General features: G+C 41.8%; 1 pseudogene; it reads right to left on the reverse strand.

Annotated features, from left to right (window-relative positions):
• Positions 1-12,832: 12,832 nt before the first annotated feature.
• On the reverse strand, positions 12,833-17,908 carry LOC148031308 (uncharacterized; annotated as a pseudogene).
• Positions 17,909-21,429: the final 3,521 nt, after the last annotated feature.

The raw sequence follows: 21,429 nt of genomic DNA on the forward strand, positions 1-21,429 counted from the left end.
CATTTAGTTTTTATGTTCCTCACTATTTTTTGAGATTCGAATTGGGTTGCAAAAAAGATATTGAAAGTTACTAGGATATGCTAAACCTAAAAGCACATTGAATGAGTCACATGCCAAATTTGTTTCTTGTAAGGTTACTAAAAATTCTACTTCTACATGGAGGGTATATGACACTAAAAGGAGAACTCAACATTGACAAAGAGACTATTAAAAAAGGTTCTTCCTATTGCTGTGCCAATACATCACATAAGAAAAACTTACAAAAGTCTCCATATCTTAATTTGTGTACCATAGAACATTAAAAATTCTGAAACTATTTATAATTCAAGTACTCCACATTGAAGTTGGGCTCCTACATCAATCCTTTTCTTATCCTACATTTGCTACATATTAATAGTACTAGAATTATGGCTATAGTGGTGGATAGGGGGATGATCCCAATAGCGGTATGGAGTGTGATGTTGAGGCTAAGTTCATTGAAGAGTAGCCACATGATAGTATCAAAGGGAGAACATAGCAGGGGTGGGAAAGGTAACTAAGGTGTTGACGTGGAGTATCCTTAAGCGTAATTTTGTGGTGGCTCAAAATGGGGCATGTGTCTGGGGGGGTGGGGAGGCTCCAAACATAGTAAGGTTGAAGCTACTAATATTGTTGATGCCCTACATATCAACATCTAACTAGGAAGCAAAAATGAAACCTCTCTCTCCTCCACTTGGTTTAGACTAATGCCTTTTAGAAGAGGATGTTTTTGTGGAGTGTAAGTGTGGTGGATGTGGTAGGTATTATAGCACAATACGTTAGTTTATGGGGAGACTAAGCATATGTCACTACAAGAGAGGGAGATGAAATTGGGGTGAGGATGAATGATCATATCTCACTCCACAACTTGATGCTAGGTGACAATGATAGCCCATAAATTCTCTCATGAGCATAGTGTGAGATATATCACCATTGTCACGCACACATGCATGCACGCGCACACACATAATGCACGCACGCATGCACGTGCACACACACACACACACACACACACACACACACACACACACACACACACACACACACACACACACACACACACACACACACACACACACACACACACACACACACACACACACACACACACACACACACACACACACACACACACACACACACACACACACACACACACACACACACACACACACACACACACACACACACACACACACACACACACACACACACACACACACACACACACACACACACACACACACACACACACACACACACACACACATGCACACACACACTGTGTGTGTGTGTGTGCTTGCACCCACATGTGCACACGTATGCATACAGACTACATGCACGTGTGTGTTATTTGCAATTTAAGGCATCAACGATGTGATTGCGTAGTATTTGTGGGATTTTTTGGTCATCAATATTTACAAATAAGGGCACGAGATTCATGGGGATTTGGCAAATAGGTTTGACATGGTTAGGGTTAGTGCTAACTCATCCATCCCACATATCTAAATAATTGAATGCTTTAAAGATGAAAGCGTATAACATGTAAGTAGCATTTGTTCTAAACATCATGATGAACAAACAAATGTAAAAATTGTACAAGATAAAGAAGGAAGAGTGACAAAGAAGCTTGATTAAGGGGCGATTAATTCTTACATCATTACTCCACATTCCTATCCACATGTCCATATGGACACATTTTGCCATCTTCCTATGCATGCCGCATTCAGTGTGGTCCATCACGCAGATGATTCTGAGTCGAGCTTCGAATGAGGATGCATGCATGGAAGACAATGAGAATGCTTCAGCAGAACCTATGTCATAAGAGAGTGCTACCTCCGTGTAGTAAATAATAAGAGGAAGAGAGTGGAGAGACTGACAGGGTATGTGCATGTGTAAGTTGAAAATACCGATTGCTTTGTGCAAGATTGCCTAGGGCTTGAGGCAGCTGACAACAAACTTCCTAGCTCTTGTGAGGACTACAACCTTCAGCTAGAAGTCAACCCTCAGAAGGTATCTGAAATCTTGATTGCAACTCTCCAGTGCAACAAAGAGGAATAGGTCCATGGGGTGGCCAAGAAGATCAGTTTGGATGGAGAGAAGGTCTGTCACAACATCCTTCAGTTCAATGCACAAGTGATGCTAACTTTTTTCACGGGTAGGGTGCCAAAAGAAATGGATGTCACCTTCTAGTTTAATGCTATTCTTAAGGATGATGGATTGGTTGAGCATATCTATTATGGTGGATGTGGATTTTTTGAAGTGGTATTCATCAAGAGAGAAGCCACTTAGAAGAAGATTTTGGCATAGGGAATTTATTTCTAGGGGCTGGAACTTGTGTACATCATGCTTGCCACAGCCGATTGAGGTAGGACAACATTCGCTTAAGCGTGAGTGTCATATATGGGTGGAGATACTTGAGTTGCTTGCTTACCTTTGGAATTTCTTGCTCGACATTGCTAGGGGTTTGGGGAAAACGTTGTAAGTGCCATCACTTACTAGCCCATTTTACAATAGGGTGTGTCTTTTATGGAATACATATGAGCCTAAGCCAGATGTAGTGGAGCTGGATATACCTTAGGTGGGTTAGCTTAGGCTCAAATTGGTATGGAGCCATTTTGTTGGTGCCTGTTTTGGATGTGGGCAATGGGGACACTACCTTAAGGAGTGTCCAAACTCAAATGCAGAATCTATTGAAATTAGATAGAGCCCGAAGGGAACCACATGGGTAAAAGTTGCAAAGACACCTCAAACTCGAGGAGAGAAGTCAGATGAGATAGAGGTTATTTCTGTGGAGAAAGAGGATGGATGGAGGCTAGTTAATAACAATAAAAGTAAAGGCCAAACAAGTAAAACACTAGAGCATCCGATGGACAATGCAGTTGACTACTCCTCCATGGTTAGAAATTTCTAGAGCAAAGTTGCTATACCTCGGTTTGATAGAAACATGGCTAGCTCCCTCACATATCTTAATAGGGTTCCTTTGGAGCACTTGGATCAAAAGTTTCCAAGTATGGATGCAAAGGTTCAGTCAGCCTCTTGGGCAGGTGGTAGGAAATGGTTTGGTCCTAATAACCAAGAATGGTTCATGACTAAGACCAAGAGTGGCTTGGTTCCTAAGATGCCGATTTCTAGTCGATGGACAATGATGCTCAGCCCACATGAGATAGTGACATTTGTATGGTAGGAGTATAGCTTAATGAAGCAACACATAATCAAAATGGGGATAATTGACAGGGGGAAGATTGCTACGATAAATGCCAAAGGGCTTAATGGATGTGTGAAGCGTAGCCTATTTTGGAAATGGGTTCAGAGTTGGGATTTGGATGTTGTCATGTGTTAGGAACACAAAATGCATAAATGGAGCGGCCTGTCTTTTTCTTATGGGGATGATCAACTCTATATTGTTGGGATCAAAGATGGCGAGTCAAGATGCTTCACATCCATCAAATCTAGTCGTAATCCTGCCTGCATTTACAACAGTAGCAGTGGACAAATTTTGTCAGCTAAAATGGACTTGGAGGATTTTAGAATATCCATTACTAATATATATGGGTTTAATGATAGCAGGCATGGGTGGGATCTCTGGATTGAGCTTACTATAACGTGTCCGCTTGACCACTTGTGGGACACGTCTTAGCAGCCCATCGGGAGGGGAGTCTAGAAAGCGCCACCTAGCACTTGCAACAAATGTCACAAGGTTTGCGATCTAGGTCTTCCCGAGTCTGCCTCGAAGCGGAAGTATCCAACCGTTCCCACTTAGGACTGACCTGAAGTCAGGGTTTCTTTCCTATCAGCCAAGTCTCTAGGAAGTAGCTAGCGTCGAGCTCCAGATGACCCACTTTGAGTAGGAACAATAGAATCGAAGAAGATTTATGCTGCACTTGGTTCATGGAGAATGGCAAAACGAGAGGGATGCGAAGCTCAACTTCTCTACCCATAAGGCATAGTCCCATTCGGCTCCCCTAAAACAACATAAATTGGGATTCTAACTCTACTGACTCTAGGTCTTCACAGTTTCATTATCACGTCTTTTGAGAAAAGTTCCTAGCTAATCGGGACCACCCTTCCCTAGGACGGACCCAAGTCGCATCCACCGCACTTTCCTTGGGTTGCTTAGTTATCTAATTACCTACCACATTATGTTTGACATGCAAAGGCAGCTTCCTTAATTAATCAATTTAAACACGGGTTTCTTCACGTAACTTAGGCACTGACACAAAAACAATGTCAAGCAAGTTCCTTTTTCAAATATCTGATCTTTATTTATCATAGTCCTAGAATACATCAAGTATCTTGCCCGAAGGCTATCCCAACAATCATCAGGATTGCTACTCCAAGGTTTGCCCGTAGACTAGTACACAGGCCTCAGGATCCCATCTCGAGTCACGTCTACCTCTTGTGCAGGATCCGGAGGCAAGGAATTTACAGCTAGAGCCTCCCCTGGCACCCAAGCATCCTCCCGCTCCAAGCAGCACCCACGGAGAGACCTCTCGCGGCGGGTCCGGTCCATGTACTCGGTGCAGCTAACAACCCCCTTGGATAGGGCCAGGTAGGCAGTCGGAGGTAACTGAACCTGCCTCTCCCTCCAGGCTATTAACCTGAAGCATTAAGTGTTTGGCCTTGAATTAGTTCCTTGAGTAAAGAAGTTCAAACAATCTACCTAAGTGTACAATCACGATCATTTCTGTGGTCGTTCGTACGACCAACTACTAAGGTGTGATTCCCTTTTTCCCAAATACTCCCAGCATTCGATCCTGGATCGTTCGCGACTTGGCGAGATTCCAAGGGCTTGGCAAGCTAGGTTTCTTGTTTCCCCTTTTTCATTGGGTTAGGGTTTGTACCCTACCGACCCCAATTCTCCCTTCCTTAGGTCTCCTTGTAAAATAGATCTTAGACAACCTCGTCATCCTTGGTTGGTAATTTGCTTCTTGGCAATTCACAATTTTCCTAATTTTGACAAATCGGTCCCCAAGAGAGAGAGTTGTAGTAGGGCAACAACTCAACTTCTTAACGAATCAAGCTTGTAATTAGGCCTTGCCTCCCTTGGCCTAAGATGTAGTAGTAGCATCTTATGATTTAGTTGCAATAGCATCTGACCTTGCAGACTAGTTGCACGAGATAGGTAGCAGTGCATATCTTGAGGAATTACATCCCTTTGTCGATATTACTAGTATTCATGTCCTAAGGCATGGTACCCTCTCATTACTCGCAACATAGAATGATCTAAGTGCGAGATCGTTGGATTAACTCTGCAAGCACAATACTAAGCAACATTTTAACTTAACTTAACCTATCTTTCATATTGAATGTAACTTTCATTTCATGCATATTATATGCTTTTCATCAAATGAAATATAACCCTTTTCCTTTTCATACATTTACTTATGCATGCAAGTTGCTTACGCATGCAGGTTATGCTATGTACAGTTACAATGATATTGAAATAAAAGCATAATCTTTTCCTTTCCCATGCAAGTCCCTCGAAATAGGATGCAGTTGCTTATGCGGAAATATAACCCTTTTATTCCTCTCCATAGCAACTACCTATTCTTTAATTAAACATCCTCCTACGAATCAACCTATTTACGGTCGTCACAAGGGATTTTTTTATTGCACAAATGCATTGTGTACAATATAACTCATTCTTGCCAACGTAAGTTACCCAACGCAAACCTTCCAATGTACATGAGCATCGTAGTATATATTTAACCTATGTGCGCAATGCAACTAGGACATTATTGCATAAGTGCGTCTTTTAACACATGAACCACATATTCAAAAATGCAATAGCCTTTCATCATGATGGTGCGGGAAATATAAGTACCTTGTGATGCGATCTAAAACTTTCGTGAACATTCCTATGATCTTTTTAAAACAAAGCATTCAATTATAGTAAATTTTCAATGCAAATAAGACTACCCTATGCGAATTTATACTTATTACACCCATATCATGCGGAAATGAAGAATGTGAATTTGATGGAACCTGAACTTCCGCAGGAGGGGTATTATCGGCTTTCGCACTTCGGGTGGGGACTCCTACATGTGCTTCTCTTACTCCCGCGTGTGCTCCTCTCGTGTGGCGCTTTGGGCCATCGCAGTCGGGCTTGGGCAGGTGGAGGGTGTATTGAAATTCCTTGCAACTAGCAGTCCTTCCCTCCCGCAAGGGAACTCCCTTCGCAGATGAATTGCGTCCATTACGCAATTCCGCGGGTGAAGCACTCTTAAGAAGGCTCTTTATGGGAGCTTCTAGAAGCTTCTTGGAAGAGTTTTTTTTTTCTTTTTGGTTTCTGATAGGGGGGTCGTGTTGATAAAGATGTGATGATGATAAATATGAGGGAGGCGGCGATTTCAAGCGGGGCAGGGGGGATTGCTGTCAGGCGGAGGGGGGGGTGGCGTTGCAGATCACCAGGGGGGTGTTTCTTGGCGACGAGGGGGGGACGCTGCCTAAGCCACAAGGGGGGGGACTCCCTTTTATAGTGGGGGAGGGGGTGGTTTACGAGTGGGGGAGGGGGTGGTTAACGGCTGCCACCCCTCCACCTGGGGGGTGCATGCCCCCCTTTCTCTCTCTTTACTCCCTCTCTCTCTCTCTCTCTCCCCGACATGCAGTCGGTGGGGAGAGAGAGGGAGAGTAAAAAAAAATGAATTAAATTTAAAATTTTTTAAGGGGGGCATTCTTATGCATGGGGGGTATGGGAGGGATATTACATCCTCTCCCCCTTAGAGGAATCGAGATGTCCTCATCTCGAGAAGACATGGGGGTATTGTTGGTTGAGAGTATTTTCATCCATCCAGGTGGCATCCTCTTCGGGATTATCTTTCCACTGGATGAGATATTCTCTCAAGGTCCTTGATCTCAAATGCCTCTCCCTAACATCTAGGATTCTATCAGGCCGTAGCTCAAGGACTCCTTGGCTAGGGATTACAATTTGCTGATCATCAAGTACATGATTCAGATTAGGTAGATACTTTTTCAATATGCTAACGTGGAATACATTATGAATCTTTAGAGTTGCGGGCAGCTGTAGTCTGTAAGCATTAGGCCCTAGGCACTTGATGATCTTACTAGTCCACAATACCTCGGACTTAGCTTCTTGTACTCTCCCAAGGATAATGAACTCATTTTAGGGCGTACACGGATGAAGACCATATCACCTTCGATGAAGGATCTGTCTTGCCATTTCAAGTCAGCATAAGCCTTCTGTCTATCCTTGGCAGCTTGAATGTCTTGTCTTATTGATTTGATTTGATCATTCATGTCTTCCAGCATCTGTCTTGAAGCTTCTACCCTCAAAGTTGGATTCGAGAAGTTCAAGGGGGTACGACAATCATGCCCATACAATGCTTGAAAAGGGGTCATCTGAATACTCTGTTGATAAGAAGCATTGTAAGCAAACTCAACCAGTGGTAAGTATTGAATCCACTTTTTGGGTTCGCGACAGCAGTATGCCCTAAGCATATCTTCAATGACTTGATTAACTCATTCTGTTTGACCATCAGTTTGGGGATGGTAAGCTGTACTGAAACAAAGTTGAGTTCCAATAGCCTTAAAGATAGCCCTCCAGAAGTGTGATGTGAAAAGAAAGTCACGATCACTAATGATTCTTCTGGGTAACCCATGAAGTTTGAATATTTCCTTGATGAATAATCTTGCGATGTTTGAAGCTTTATAGTTCTTCTTGACAGGGATGAGATGTGCGACCTTGGCAAGCATATCTACTACAACCAAAATAGAGTTATATCCTCCCTGAACTTGGGGTAAGCCAACAATAAAGTCCATACTAATGAACTCCCATTTCATTTGTGGAATGTCAAGTGGTTGCAATTTCCCAGGCATTTTAACATGTTCTGACTTAATATGTTGACAAGACAAACATTCCGTGACATATTTGAGTACGTCTCCCTTGAGCCTTTTCCAATAATATCTCTTTCTGATCGTATTAAGGGACTTGGCATAACCAGGATGCCCTGAGAAAGGGGAGTCATGGGCTTCCCAAAGTAGCTTCTGCTTGAGAGTTTGGCTTGCAGGGATACATAATCTTGTCCTAAAGTAGACAAGTCCACTACTGATGGAGAATTCTTGATACTTTGTCTTTAGCTTCGGGTCTTGATCCTTGATGGAGATCTCCCTTAGCATTTTCTGATAGACTGGGTCATGATATGCTCCTTCTTTTGCTAGCTCAAGAATCGGGTTGTTTGGCATTGATACCTTTGTGGCTAGAGACCTTGCTGGTGATGGATCTTGCAAAATGAGAGAATTTAGAAATGCCTTGCAACTGAGTGCATCGACAACTACATTCTCTTTTCCAGGCCTATATTTGATTTCAAAATCATATTCTTCCAGCACTTTGATCCATCGACGTTGCCTCATATTGAGCTCATTCTGGGTGAAAATCCATTTAAGACTCTTGTGGTCCGTTACTAAGGAAAATTTGTTACCTAGCAAGTAATGTCTCCAAAGTTTGAGAGCATGGATGACAGCCAACAGCTCCAAGTCGTGGGTAGCATAATTCCTTTCATGGCTCTTCAATTTCCTTAAAGAATATGCTATGGGATGACCTTCTTGCATAAGTACACATCCTAAAGTAAGTGCACTAGCATCAGTTACCACTTCAAACTCCTTACTAAGATCAGAAAGTTTCAGGATGGATGCTGATGCTAAGCTTTGCTTTAGTTTATCAAAGCTGGTCTATTCAGCATAAAGCTTGTGTGCTCTCATTGTTTCAAGAACAATGCGAAGCTAGGGTTCATGGTCCTTTCCCTGTTTTGAGTAGACTAGGGTGTCGTAAAAAAAGACGAGTACAAACTCATCAAGATAGGCCTAAAGATATACTGTATTAACTTGTTGAAGGTAGCAGGAGCATTCGTTAGCCCGAATGACATCACTAGGAATTTGAAGTGACCATACCTTGTACTGAATGCAGTCTTCGGGATATCTTCTTCTTTGATCCTTATCTGATAATATCCAGATCTGAGATCTATCTTTGAGAAGATCTTTGTAAGGCCAAATCCTGTTGTTCCTTGGTTTGGTCTGCACCTCCTGTATTATTGGAGCAACTCGAATGAGTGCATATTGTAGGTCCGTTGGGTGCATTGATTCCAATCGAGTGTTTATGGGTGGATTCAACCCAACACAAAATTTTGACACCTATTGTGTCATATCCATTGGAGGTGTATACTTTAGGAGTGAAACGAACTTCGAATAATATGCTTCAAGGGATAATCCTAGCTGCTTCAAGTCATAGAATTCATTCATCTTTTGTGTGCAGTAGGAAGGTGGCAGATACCTCCCTCACACAGCTTTCTTAAGCTTATCCCAAGTAACTGTCCCCTCCGAGATCGCTTGATCTTTGCATCATTGTTTCCACCAAAGTCTCGCTTCGCCTATAAGCTTAAGTTTAGCGAGCATGGCTTGGTTAGCAGGTGCAGTTCCTGTTGCCTCAAAATAGTCTTCCATGGACTCAATCCAGATCTCGGCGTCAGCTTGAACAGTCCTTCCCTTGCCATCAAACTCGGGTGGCTTAATTTGTTTGAGAAGGAATTTCTTCTCTTGAGCCACAGCTAGACTTAGTGCAGGAGTCGGATTTGGAACCTGCACTTGGGGTTGCGTCTGAACAATAAGATTCTTTATGTTAATATCTTATCATACATTCCCATATTATGTTAATATGACTAGCATAACTTTTTAGCCAAGTGATTTAATCACTTAACACCTTAGTTAACATTTATGATCAAGGTAGACAATGGTAAAAAGTCTTATTTATTCATGAGGGCATAACCCTTTGAGTACATTTATTTGGATAAGTAGGATAGGCTGATTGATACATCAGTTTGGGAAAAATAGGATTGTGTTACAATCGGCTATGGGGACAGAATAATAATATGGAGTGGGGTCATGGATTTTCAGGAAATGGTAAGTCATAGAAAGCTTGGGGTATCCCTTCCTTTGATATCCATTCTTCTCATAGTGCCCTAACTCTTTGATTATGTTAGCAGAGATTACCTGGGTCACTTCTTCATAGACATACTTGTTTTGCTTGACTTGCCGACCGCTAATGTGCAAGGTTGCGTTTACGTGAGCTTCGGCAAAGATGAACAGCTTTAAGATCTTTAAATCCTCCATCCACTTGATTCTCTTCAAGTTGGTCTGAAGGTACGTGAGTCGGTGGGCTGCTATGTAGTATATTCTTGAGTCTCTCGTCCATGTCCGCTCTGCATACAGGGGTGAAGGATTATAGATGCGATCCAGAATACCCATCATGCCAAGCCTCTGATGATAATTCGAAGCATGCATTGTAGTCATGAACATGACCTGGAACACCAAGAACTTACCCCATGCTTTGTGACTCTGCAACCCAGCATCCATAAGTGAGTAAAGAAATGTTTTCAACAGAAAACACTTTATTTTCCTCCATTAAGTACCCTTATAATCTTTAGATCTCGTTGGTTCGCTCTAATACCAATTGTAACGTGTCTGCTTGACCACTTGTGGGACACTTCTTAGCAGCCCATCGGGAGGGAGTCTAGAAAGCGCCGCTCGCAAGGAATGTCATAGGGTTTTCTATCTAGGTCTTCTTGAGTCTGCCCCGACGTGGAAGTATCCGGCCGTTCCCACTTAGGACTGACTTGAAGTCAGGGTTTCTTTCCTATTAGTCAAGTCTCTAGGAAGTAGCTAGCGTCAAGCTCAAGATGATCCACTTTGAGTAGGAACAACAGAGTCGAAGCGGATTTATGCTGCACTTGGTTCATGGAGAATGGAAAATGAGAGGGATGCGAAGCTCAACCTCTTTGCCCATAAGGCATAGTCCCATTCCGCTCCCTTAAAACAACATAAATTAGGATTCTAACTCTACTGGCTCTAGATCTTCATAGTTTTGTTATCATGTCTTTTGTGAAAAGTTTCCAGCTAACCGGAACCATCCTTCCGTAGGAGGGACCCAAGTCGCGTCCACCGTACTTTCCTCAAGTTTCTTAGTTATCTAATTACCTTCCACATTATGTTTGACATGCAAAGGTAGCTTCCTTAATTAATCAATTTAAACACAGGTTCCTTCATGTAATTTAGGCACTGACACAAAAATAATGTCAAGCAAGTTCCTTTTTCAAATATCTAATCTTTATTTATCATAGTCCCAAAATACATCAAGTATCTTGCATGAAGGCTATCCCAGTAATCATCAGGATTGCTACTCCAAGTTTCGCCCGTAGACTAGTACACGGGCCTCGAGATCCCATCTCGAGTCACGTTGGCCTCTTGTGCGAGATCCGGAGGCAAGGAATTTACAGCTAGAGCCTCCCCTGGCACCTAAGCATCCTCCTGCTCCAAGCAGCACCCACGGAGAGACCTCTCGCGGCGGGTCCGGTCCATGTACTTGGCGCGGCTAACAACCCCCTTGGATAGGGCCAAGGAGACAGTTGGAGGTAACTGAACCTGCCTCTTCCTCCAGGCTATTAGCCTGAAGCATTAAGTATTTGGCCTTGAATTAGTTCCTTGAGCAAAGAAGTCCAAACAATGTACCTAAGTGTACAATCATGATCAATTCTGTGGTCATTCATATGACCAACTACTAAGGTGTGATTCTCTTTTTCTCGAATACTCCCAGTATTCGATCCTGGATCGTTCGTGACTTGGCGAGATTCCAAGGGCTTGGCAAGCTAGGTTGCTTGTTTCCCCTTTTTCTTTGGGTTAGGGTTTGTACCCTGTCAACCCCAATTATCCTTACCTTAGGTCTCCTTGTAAAATAGATCTTGGACAACCCCGTCATCCTCGGTTGGCCAATTTGCTTCTTGGCAATTCACAATTTTCCTAAGTTTAACAAATCAATCCCCAAGTGAGATAGTTGTAATAGGGCAACAACTCGACTTCTTAACGAATCTAGCTTGTAAGATGTAGTAGTAGCATCTTATGATTTAGTTGCAATAGCATTTGACCTTGCAGACTAGTTGCACGAGATAGGTAGTAGTGCCTATCTTGAGGAATTACATCCCTTTGTCAATATTACTAGTATTTGTGTCCTAAGGCCTGGTACCCTATCATTACTCACAACATAGAATGATCTAAGTGCAAGATCGTTGGATTAACTCTGCAAGCGCAATACTAAGCAACATTTTAACTTAACTTAACCTATCTTTCATATTGAATGTAATTGTCATTTCATGCGTATTATATGCTTTTCATCAAATGAAATATAACCCTTTTCCTTTTCATACATTTACTTATGCATGCAAGTTGCTTACGCATGCAGGTTATGCTATGTACAGTTATAATGATATTGAAATAAAAGCATAATCTTTTCCTTTCTCATGCAAGTCATGCAAAATAGGATGCAGTTGCTTATGCGAAAATATAACCCTTTTATTCCTCTCCATAGCAACTACCTATTCTTTAATTAAACATCCTCCTAGAATTAACCTATTTACGGTCGTTGCAAGGGATTTTTTTATTGCACAAATGCATTGTGTACAACATAACTCATTCTTGCCAATGTAAGTTACCCAACGCAAACCTTCCAATGTACATGAGCATCGCAGTATATATTTAACCTATGTGCATGATGCAACTAGGATATTATTGCATAAGTGCGTCTTTTAACACATGAACCACATATTCAAAAATGGAGGCAGTCAATTGAACGAGTGAACAAAACCGAGCGAGCCCAAAAAAGCGAGCAAGATTCATAACTAGTTTCACATAACTAGTTTCACCATAACAAAGATTCATAACTAGTTTCACCATAACTACACATAAGTTCTATTGATAAAAGTGACAATAATAAAAGTTGCTTCCAAAGTATCAGAAGTTTGAATGCTCACTAATCATCATAGGGATTGTCCACAACTTGCACTTTGTAGGCATCTAGTTCTAGCTCCTCATCATCAAGACCCAAGCGTGCTCTCTTTGAACCTACTTCTTCTACAAGAGGTCGAACCACAACATCGACTATATCTTCACATATATCAAATGAAAAACATGGACGAGAAGATGCTTGGCATGCACGCATCAGAGGTGCAGTGCCACACCCCATCTCCAAAATCAATCCCGATGGTGGACACAAAAGATCTAATACACAGAGCAAGAATATAGGTGATCTCTGAAGACCTCCACGCCAAAGAGTCGAAGAAGATGGTCATGCCAATCTATTTCTCTCTGGAAGGTAATGGGGCCAGCAGTCACTCGAAGGATCAATTTGCAACTTGCGGAATTGAGAGCTGCTCTCTCCAAGAAAGGTGGATGGATGACATCCACTACGACGAGCAAATACCAAAAGAGAAGATCGGCTCTACATAAAGCATAAAGGTCAGATATGTTCACTACAAGAATTACAAACCAAAAGTTTAAGATCACTTACTGACACCTCAAGATCGCATTGTTTCCCATAGCCATATGGAAGCTTGTTAAGCACAAAAACTCGCCTGACAACCTCGAGACCAAGCACATGTATGTACTTCTCAAGCCAAGATAATGCATCACCTATTTTATCAAAGAAAAACTTTACTTTCTTGTTTAGTTAAGTACTTATGCCAACACACATTGACCAGGACAATATACCTGTCAAAGTAATCCAAGTAACTAACCATCCAATATCTCCCAAAGAGGCAGCAGCAACTGTAATTCCTAGGCGAATGTGTGCCTCCGTGAGCATATTCCAAGCATGCAAGGTGGTTTCTTTATCAATCAAACATCTAGTAGGAAAGTCAATGAAGACAACATTGCAAGCCCATTTCACATGCTTCCCATTCCGTACATATGTCATATCATGTTTTGCAAGCCTAGAAAAGAACTCATGTATTGTCTTGTAAGCATCATTTTTTCTCCCTGCAATAAAATCTTGCCCCATAGAGTTGTAGTCACCCATCATGCACCCATAACTTATCACGTGATCATCTTTATTGGAATGCATATCATTTAGTGAGCAAGGAAGAAATACAAATGGAATGATCTCCTTGATGGCAACCCTTTGCCCTGCAACAAACAAGAATATATGAGTATAAATTGGATGCAACATGTGTTACGATCTCTAATGATATAATCTATTCCACCTCCTTGGATGCTACTCCTTTGCTCCACTTCATGTTGTTTGGGACTATTGTCTTCTCTCTCTTGCATTGCTGCAGCACAAAGCATTTGCAATGATTCGCATTTTAACAAGGAAAAAAAACTTCACAACCATTGCACCCAAAATATAATCTTACCATCACTTTCTTTCTTTGTCTCCTTTTTAGACCGTGTATTGCATCGATCCCCAAGAGGTGTATCAACAGATTTTTTGGAATGCACTTTGTGCAATTCCTTCTCTCTTGCCAAAACATATCCACTTCCAAGATCCACCCACCAAGGGCAATGGTCGATCTCCCAATCAGAGAGATTATGCATGCTCTTGGGATACATGCATACTTCCTCATTATCTCTGTCAATCCATCCTTTGCAATGATCTAGAACCCTGGCTATCTTCTTCTCTCCAATCAAATGAAGTAGATACCTTTTGCATGACATATTAGCACAAGCTATTAAAATAAACAAAGAGCAACTAAAGTTAAGCTCATTATGGCAACAAATCTACCTGTAGACAACTCGATATGCAGACATTATGATTTCATTTCTCTTTCGGCGCTGAGGACCTTCCACCTTCTTTGATCCTCATGCATCTATAGCTTTCTCTCTTGCTCTTACGTGAGCAAACATATATTTTCTAGCCTCTAATTTCACACCCTCCATGTAATCCTATGGAAGATCCAATGGTGTACCTAAAACACACATTTTTTTCAAGTCTTCCAATGCTTGAATAGCCTCGACCTCAACCTTTTCCAAAAAGCACTCCTGTGTCAACCACCTTAACAAAAAAAATCAAATCTATTAGTATCACAAGATACACATGATACTAGCAATATCAAGACTACAAAAGCTTTCAAATTGACACTTACAATCTGTACTCATTATCCGACGATGGCATACCATAAATATCTTTTAATCTCTTGTTTGCATCCAAGAGAGAGAGCATCACCAATCTTTTTTCTTCCCTCATATCAGCATTTGCTAGGAATTTCAACTTGGCAATAGTAATCACTGAGTCTGGGCTATCAAACTTCAGTGCAAATATTCTATCCAACCATTGATCCCCTAGCTTGGGATCAAGCACATTAAGAACCTGCAAAGTGGATAAGAAACCTATATTTAGAAATTTACCTGTAATGGGGAGCAAACTAAGAAGCAAAGGGGCCATACCATGCCCATCTTGTCTGCCAATCTTTTATGTATCTTGGCATGTTCCTTTTTCAATGTCTCCTCTCTGTTCTCAATAGAGACTGTGTTTAATACCAAATCCTCAACCTTTTTGAGTTCTGAAGTATACTCAACCTTCACAAAAAAAGAGAAGCTTTTAAATTTTACCCTAAAAAGGAAACTTATATATTATAATCCCTCTTAATAACAACCATGACATGTATTACCTGAAATACCAATCTTGCCAAGTACCCCCTTGTCAGTGGATACCATTGTTGTTTTCCCTTGACACTGCTATCTTTTGCTCTCAAGGACTCCAACAGTTTTAGTTGATCCTGGGGTAAGGCACTCAAGAATGCATTGATGTCACACTTGAAGATATTGTTGCAGTTCCAAAGTACATCCCGCAAGCTAGGTTTCACGATGGCATACTCGTTCATGCTAATAAAGGAAAATTTGTAAGATTGAGTTCTATAGATAAAAATATAGACGTCAATTCATTGTAACAAATATTGATACACTCACCTATTGACTCTTTGGAGTCCAGGGAGAAGAGCAATCTCTAAAATCCGTGTGGGAACAATAAGAGAACAAACAACCCTGACATGGCGAGCTCTATTCTCTTTGTACATTTGTGAGATCAACTCCATCCAAGCAGTCAACCGATGATTTCCTTCCCATACGTAAAACATTTTACCAGATAAGAACCTGAACTCTGGTTTTGCCAAGACCTCCTTCTCAAATTCTGCATCCACTTCACGCCATAGAGGAGACCAAGTTGACACTATGGCAGGGGTCACTAGTGTTTCTTCTCCTTTATACTTACATACAGACACAACAAATGAGCCCTTCTCTGGTAAATAACCCTCATATTGAAATACACTTTTTAAAGAGGACATGTCTATACAAATCCCTCTAACAACAGCATGTGCAATCATACGACACAAGGGGATACGAGGGCAAAATTCTTGAGATAGAAGTCTACATTGACTTATTACATCTCCACATCCTACCATTTGCATATCAATATCGGAAACCTGGCTTGTTGCTTCCTCATCTTCCTCCTGTACCAGTTCAGACCCTTGCCCCACCACTGCGTCATCTCCTTCTTCACTTTCTTCTTGCAGTTGAGGATCTGAAGTCCCCACTACAACACTCGAAGTCTTTTCACTTTCTATAGTTGGTGTACCCTCCTCTAGAACTGTAGAGAGGGATGATCCACGAGTTCTTTTTTGTGGAGTGGCTAAATTATCTTTGGATGATCTTGCACGACCTTTGCCTCTGGCCCTTCGTGGAGACATGACTGAAATACCACATAAAAGAATCAGTACATGTGTAGCACTTGAATATATATCTATTTGTATTACTTGAATATGCACAAAGAGTACCTGAGATTGGCTTTTCAAAATACCAGCAATATCTCTGCTGAGATGCTCAACACAAGTAGATACGTGTGAGAGACTGGATCGTTTGACCTGCAACATTCGAGAAACAAAAGTCTCATCTCACTCTGGCTAAAAAATGCAAGCGTTTTAAAACGTTGTTACAAAATGCAAACAAAGTATAAAACACTGTTACAAAATACAAAGCACTGAGCTTGTAGAGAGTAATCCATTATTAAACAGCCAAACATTGCAAGTATAATGGCAGATAATGTCTTAAACCAAGCAAATAATGTCTCAAACTCTATTCTTGGAGTACTTGGCAACTGTCTTGTAGCTGAAATGTAACATTTTAGTTTGAAGAGCAAGTCTAATTACTATACTAGCCTTCAAACGTTGTCTGCCCAATCATAGACAAAAGCCTCATCCATTTTTTACTGCATTTTAAAACGCACCCTAATCTAGGTGCAGTCCATGTAACATCCATGCAACTTCACTTGCTTGCATCATCCAACACTTTGTGCTCCACATAAAATGGCATCAATAGCTCTGCATACATTAGCATCATCCAATTTCATTGCGTTTTAAAACACAGCCCTTTTCTCTGCTTGTAACAGATCATGAGCTATCCAGTCATACTGTAGAAGTTGGAATCCTTAATAGATGTGACATTACATTACGGGATTCGCATGTTACTGCAATCCAAGCTCAAGAACTGCGTTTTAAAACGCACCACTTAATCACCCAATTCTCTGGCCTCTGCAGTTCCATTTCCTACTGCCTTGCAAGACTCGAAGAGGAAGCCCCATTGTGACTACGACTGCGTTTTGAAACGCACTTGAAACAAGCCATACATACTTCTCTCCCGCCTACACGGACTGCCTCTTGCAAGTCTTCATACTTCTCTCCCGCCTACACGGACTGCCTCTTGCAAAGTTTAGAGGGCCGCCTTACTGGCCTTGCATCACTCGCAAATCCCCTGCTTTGCGAGCTGCAGAAGGCACATCAGCACTCTCTAATTGCCCACTATGTGGTTATGAATTGCGTTTTAAAACGCACTAGTAAACCTTGTTGGAGCCAGAGCGGGCCTTGTGGAAGCCCCAACATGACTGAGAGTGCATTTTGAAACGCAGCTGAAACACACACTCTAACCTCAAACATACCCAAGAGAGGAGAAGCACCTACCTTGTGGCTTTGATCAATGCAAGCTACAAGCCTCTGGCTCTTCATAGTCGACTCACAGAAGCAGCACCCCTGTTGTACCTGTTGTTTTGAAATGCACCCATATTGACACACAAAAAACTTGCGCTCGCTTGCTTGATCGGTCCGCCTTCTCCTCTGTGCGAGGTTGTTTTGGTCCTCCTTCTGCTCGCTTGTTTGGGGGGGGGGAGAGAGAGAGAGAGAGAGAGAGAGAGAGAGAGAGAGAGAGAGAGAGAGAGAGAGAGAGAGAGAGAGAGAGAGACCGCAGATTCTATTTAGAGGTGTCTTCTTCTCTGTCATGTGAGAGTGTGTGTGCCCGTGCGTGTCTGAAAGGACCATTAGTGTGAGAGAGTATTTGTGTGTTAGTAAATAAATAACACTAGAAGAGAGTGTGTGTAATGATTGTCGTTGAGAGAGAGAGAGAGAGGTGGAGTTAATGACCATCAGATGTGTTTGTGGCCATTACTGTGAATATTTAGTGCAGAGGGGGGACTACAGTTCCTAATTAGAGGTGTCCTTTTTTTGTTGCAAGAGAGGGAGAGAGAAAGAGAGAGAGAGTGTGTGTAACGACCATCAATGTGAGAGAGTGTTTGTGTGTGCTAGTAAATAAAAACACCAAAAGAGAGTGCATGTAATGATTGAGTGAGAGAGAGAGAGAGAGAGAGAGACAGAGGTGGAGTTAATGATCACTAGACGTGCTAGTGACCATTAGGTGTGTATATTTAGTACACACCTATCATTATGGAAAAAGTAAAGGTTATTATTAACATGACTGTTTAACCTTGACAATTACTATTTTCATATTGAGATCTATTTTCATATCGCCATCTTATTACAGTTACTTGAAGAACAACTCTTATCTTGTTCCCTTTGCATAGATTGTTCTTCAACTCTATTGAGGTTCTAACTGTGTCTATTGGCTTCTTAAGAAGACATTCACACAGACAGGACTATTTACCTATTTAGCAACAATGCCAAACACTGTGCAAATCAAATATGGCAGTTTCAGTACCTTGTCAATAAGGTATGACTCATGTTTCTGTGAGGTGGCATTGGAAGAGCTTAAGAGTCACTTTGAGATTGGTGATGATATTGATGTGGAAGTGCAGCATGTAACAAGCCAGCCGGGTGTGTACACGACCATGCCATTGATGAGACTAGAAGATGGTAGCAAGGGATTCATACTAGATGGTGGACAAAGCAGTGTCTATAGTCTCCAAGTTAAGCATATCCCTCTTATAAAGCAAATGACTGACTCAATGAGTGTGCAAGTTCTACTGGATAGGCTTTCCTTATCTAGTTCTCTTCATGTTGCATACTCATCTGTCAAAGAGATACAAAAGGTGGATGAGCTACCAATTACATACAATGGCTACATTATGTTTGGGTTGCCACCTAAGCCGATCGAGGGCAGCTCAATGCATGGAATGGACCAAAGGTATGATGGGCACACATGGGCAGAGTACACTACTATTTCTCAAGATTTCTTCAATGGCACGGTGAGGATGAGCAGATGTTGTGGTTATCTTAGATGCTTCTCCTTGGAATGTCCATATCTAGAGAGGACTGGTACTGCTAATGAGACCCAGTGGAAAGGTAAGTTGAAGAGGCCTCCTTCATCAACTGGCCCTCTGCAGCCTGAGGTTGGGACCCTGAGGTGTACACATTGTGGAATGTCTCCTGAGTGTGTAAAGGCTTGTGTTGCATATATATACTACTGTATTCCCTTTGACAAAGTGAATACCACAAGATGTGCTATTCATGTTGGTTTTCATGATCACCGTGTGCAAGATGGCTCGTGTCGACAAAAGCAAAAGCAGATTGAAGACATGGTGCAAACTCGTGCACAAATAAATCCTTCCGTGTCAAAAGCATTGAAGTGTCTGTTGGTCAAGATCTTGTGATGGAAATGTTGATTTCAAAAGAAGTTTGCTCCGAGGATTTCAATGAAGCCAAGTTGCATGAGGTGCTAGTGAACCTTACCCCATTGTCTCAGAGAAGAAGGATGCAAAGGTCAGTAAACATTGCTAAAAGAGACAAGCGACATGCTGAAGGCAGGCTTGATGCTATTTTGGCATTGAAAAGAAAGTGCATGTACCCCTTCTTTCACAGTATTTTGTTTCCGCAACAGCTTGGAGATAATGTCATGCCACACATATTCAAGATGTCTACAATTGGACCAGGCTCAGGAGTTGACCTTGTTAATAGAATGCAACCTGGTGGATCTTTGGGAGATCAATGGATCCACTTTGACCATGTGCATAGGGTGAAAGGTTGGAACACAATGGGAGCTCTTGTTTATGATCCCCATATTCGAGAAATAATGACCATTGCAACCTGCGAGTTCAAAGTGGAGGATGAGCATGCACAAGTATCATTTTGGCAAATGTTAAATAATGTTATGATAGCAAATGGATTCTCTATCCCAAAATTTTGAGGTTTTATGGTAGATGCAGCACAAGAAAATTGGCTAGCAATTAGAATAGTCTACAATGGAGGACCAAGCAACATCATGCATGGCAGGGAAAGGACTTGCTCATTTCATTGGGAGATGAGCATGGTCATGCATGCAAAGAGATGTGTCAAGGCCCCATATCTAGAGGAGCACAAACTTCTTTGTAGAAAATGGAAGGTTGCAAGGACAGAGCAAGAAGCCGAACAGTGCAAAGAGGCACTCTTAAAGTTTTGGTCTCCTGTCCATGTAAAGAATGGAGAGCTCCCTGGATTGATGGCTTGGTTCCACTGGTGGGATGTCAGGGTTTCCCAATGGGGAGGGATGTTCATGGAGCAGCATGAAAATGCAGGGTTTGTGCCAACAACAAATTTATCGGAATGTAAGCACTCGAGCATGCGAGCAAATCATGGGCAATCTAAGTATGTCTCACTCTATGAGGCACGTAGTGCTGATTTGGCATTGGCTGTGTTGCAAAGTGCACACTACAAAGCATTTATGGAAGGAAAGCACCTTGGTAGTGGACCAACCTTGCAAAGATTGAAAGAAAAAATTTTGTGTGGAGAATCAAGTGGTTCTAGTCAAAAGCTAATTGATTTGACACATGCAGTGCTCTCAGAGGCAAGTGTGCAATCACCAGAGATGTTTAAACCACAACAAGAGACAAGAAGTGTTAGAAGGAAAAGGGGTAACGTAGACCCAAGAGTGATCTTGCCAACAGATAGCCATAGACCTGAATATTCAACAGTGTGACTATTGGCAAAACAATGGGGTTTAGAGGTGATGGAATGGAGCAGAATTTGCAAAAGGAGACATAAATTGCCTTGAAGATATGCAAAGAGAGCATAGTCCACCCTATGCATTGGGCCATCAGAAGAACAGAAGCACATAGTCTTGTGACTTGTTTTGGCTTCTTGGAGTCCAAGAAGGCTAGATGTGGGAAACTAATTAACCCTCTTGGTAAGAATGCAACTGTAGGTGTGCCTGCACCATGTTTCAAAGGAAGGAGACGTTATAGTTCTGATGGTACAGTGGGACAATTCATATGGTTTTGTGGAAATGATGTTCTCCATACATGGAAGGTGGATAGCTCAGTGATGGGAATACCAGGAGATGCTCCAGCGACATGGAAGATTGCTCAAAGCACCATGGTGA

The sequence above is a fragment of the Lygodium microphyllum genome, chromosome 9 (genome assembly GCF_053477565.2).
Source record: "Lygodium microphyllum isolate KBCC chromosome 9, Lygodium_microphyllum_v1.1.10, whole genome shotgun sequence".
Taxonomy (NCBI): Eukaryota; Viridiplantae; Streptophyta; class Polypodiopsida; order Schizaeales; family Lygodiaceae; genus Lygodium; species Lygodium microphyllum.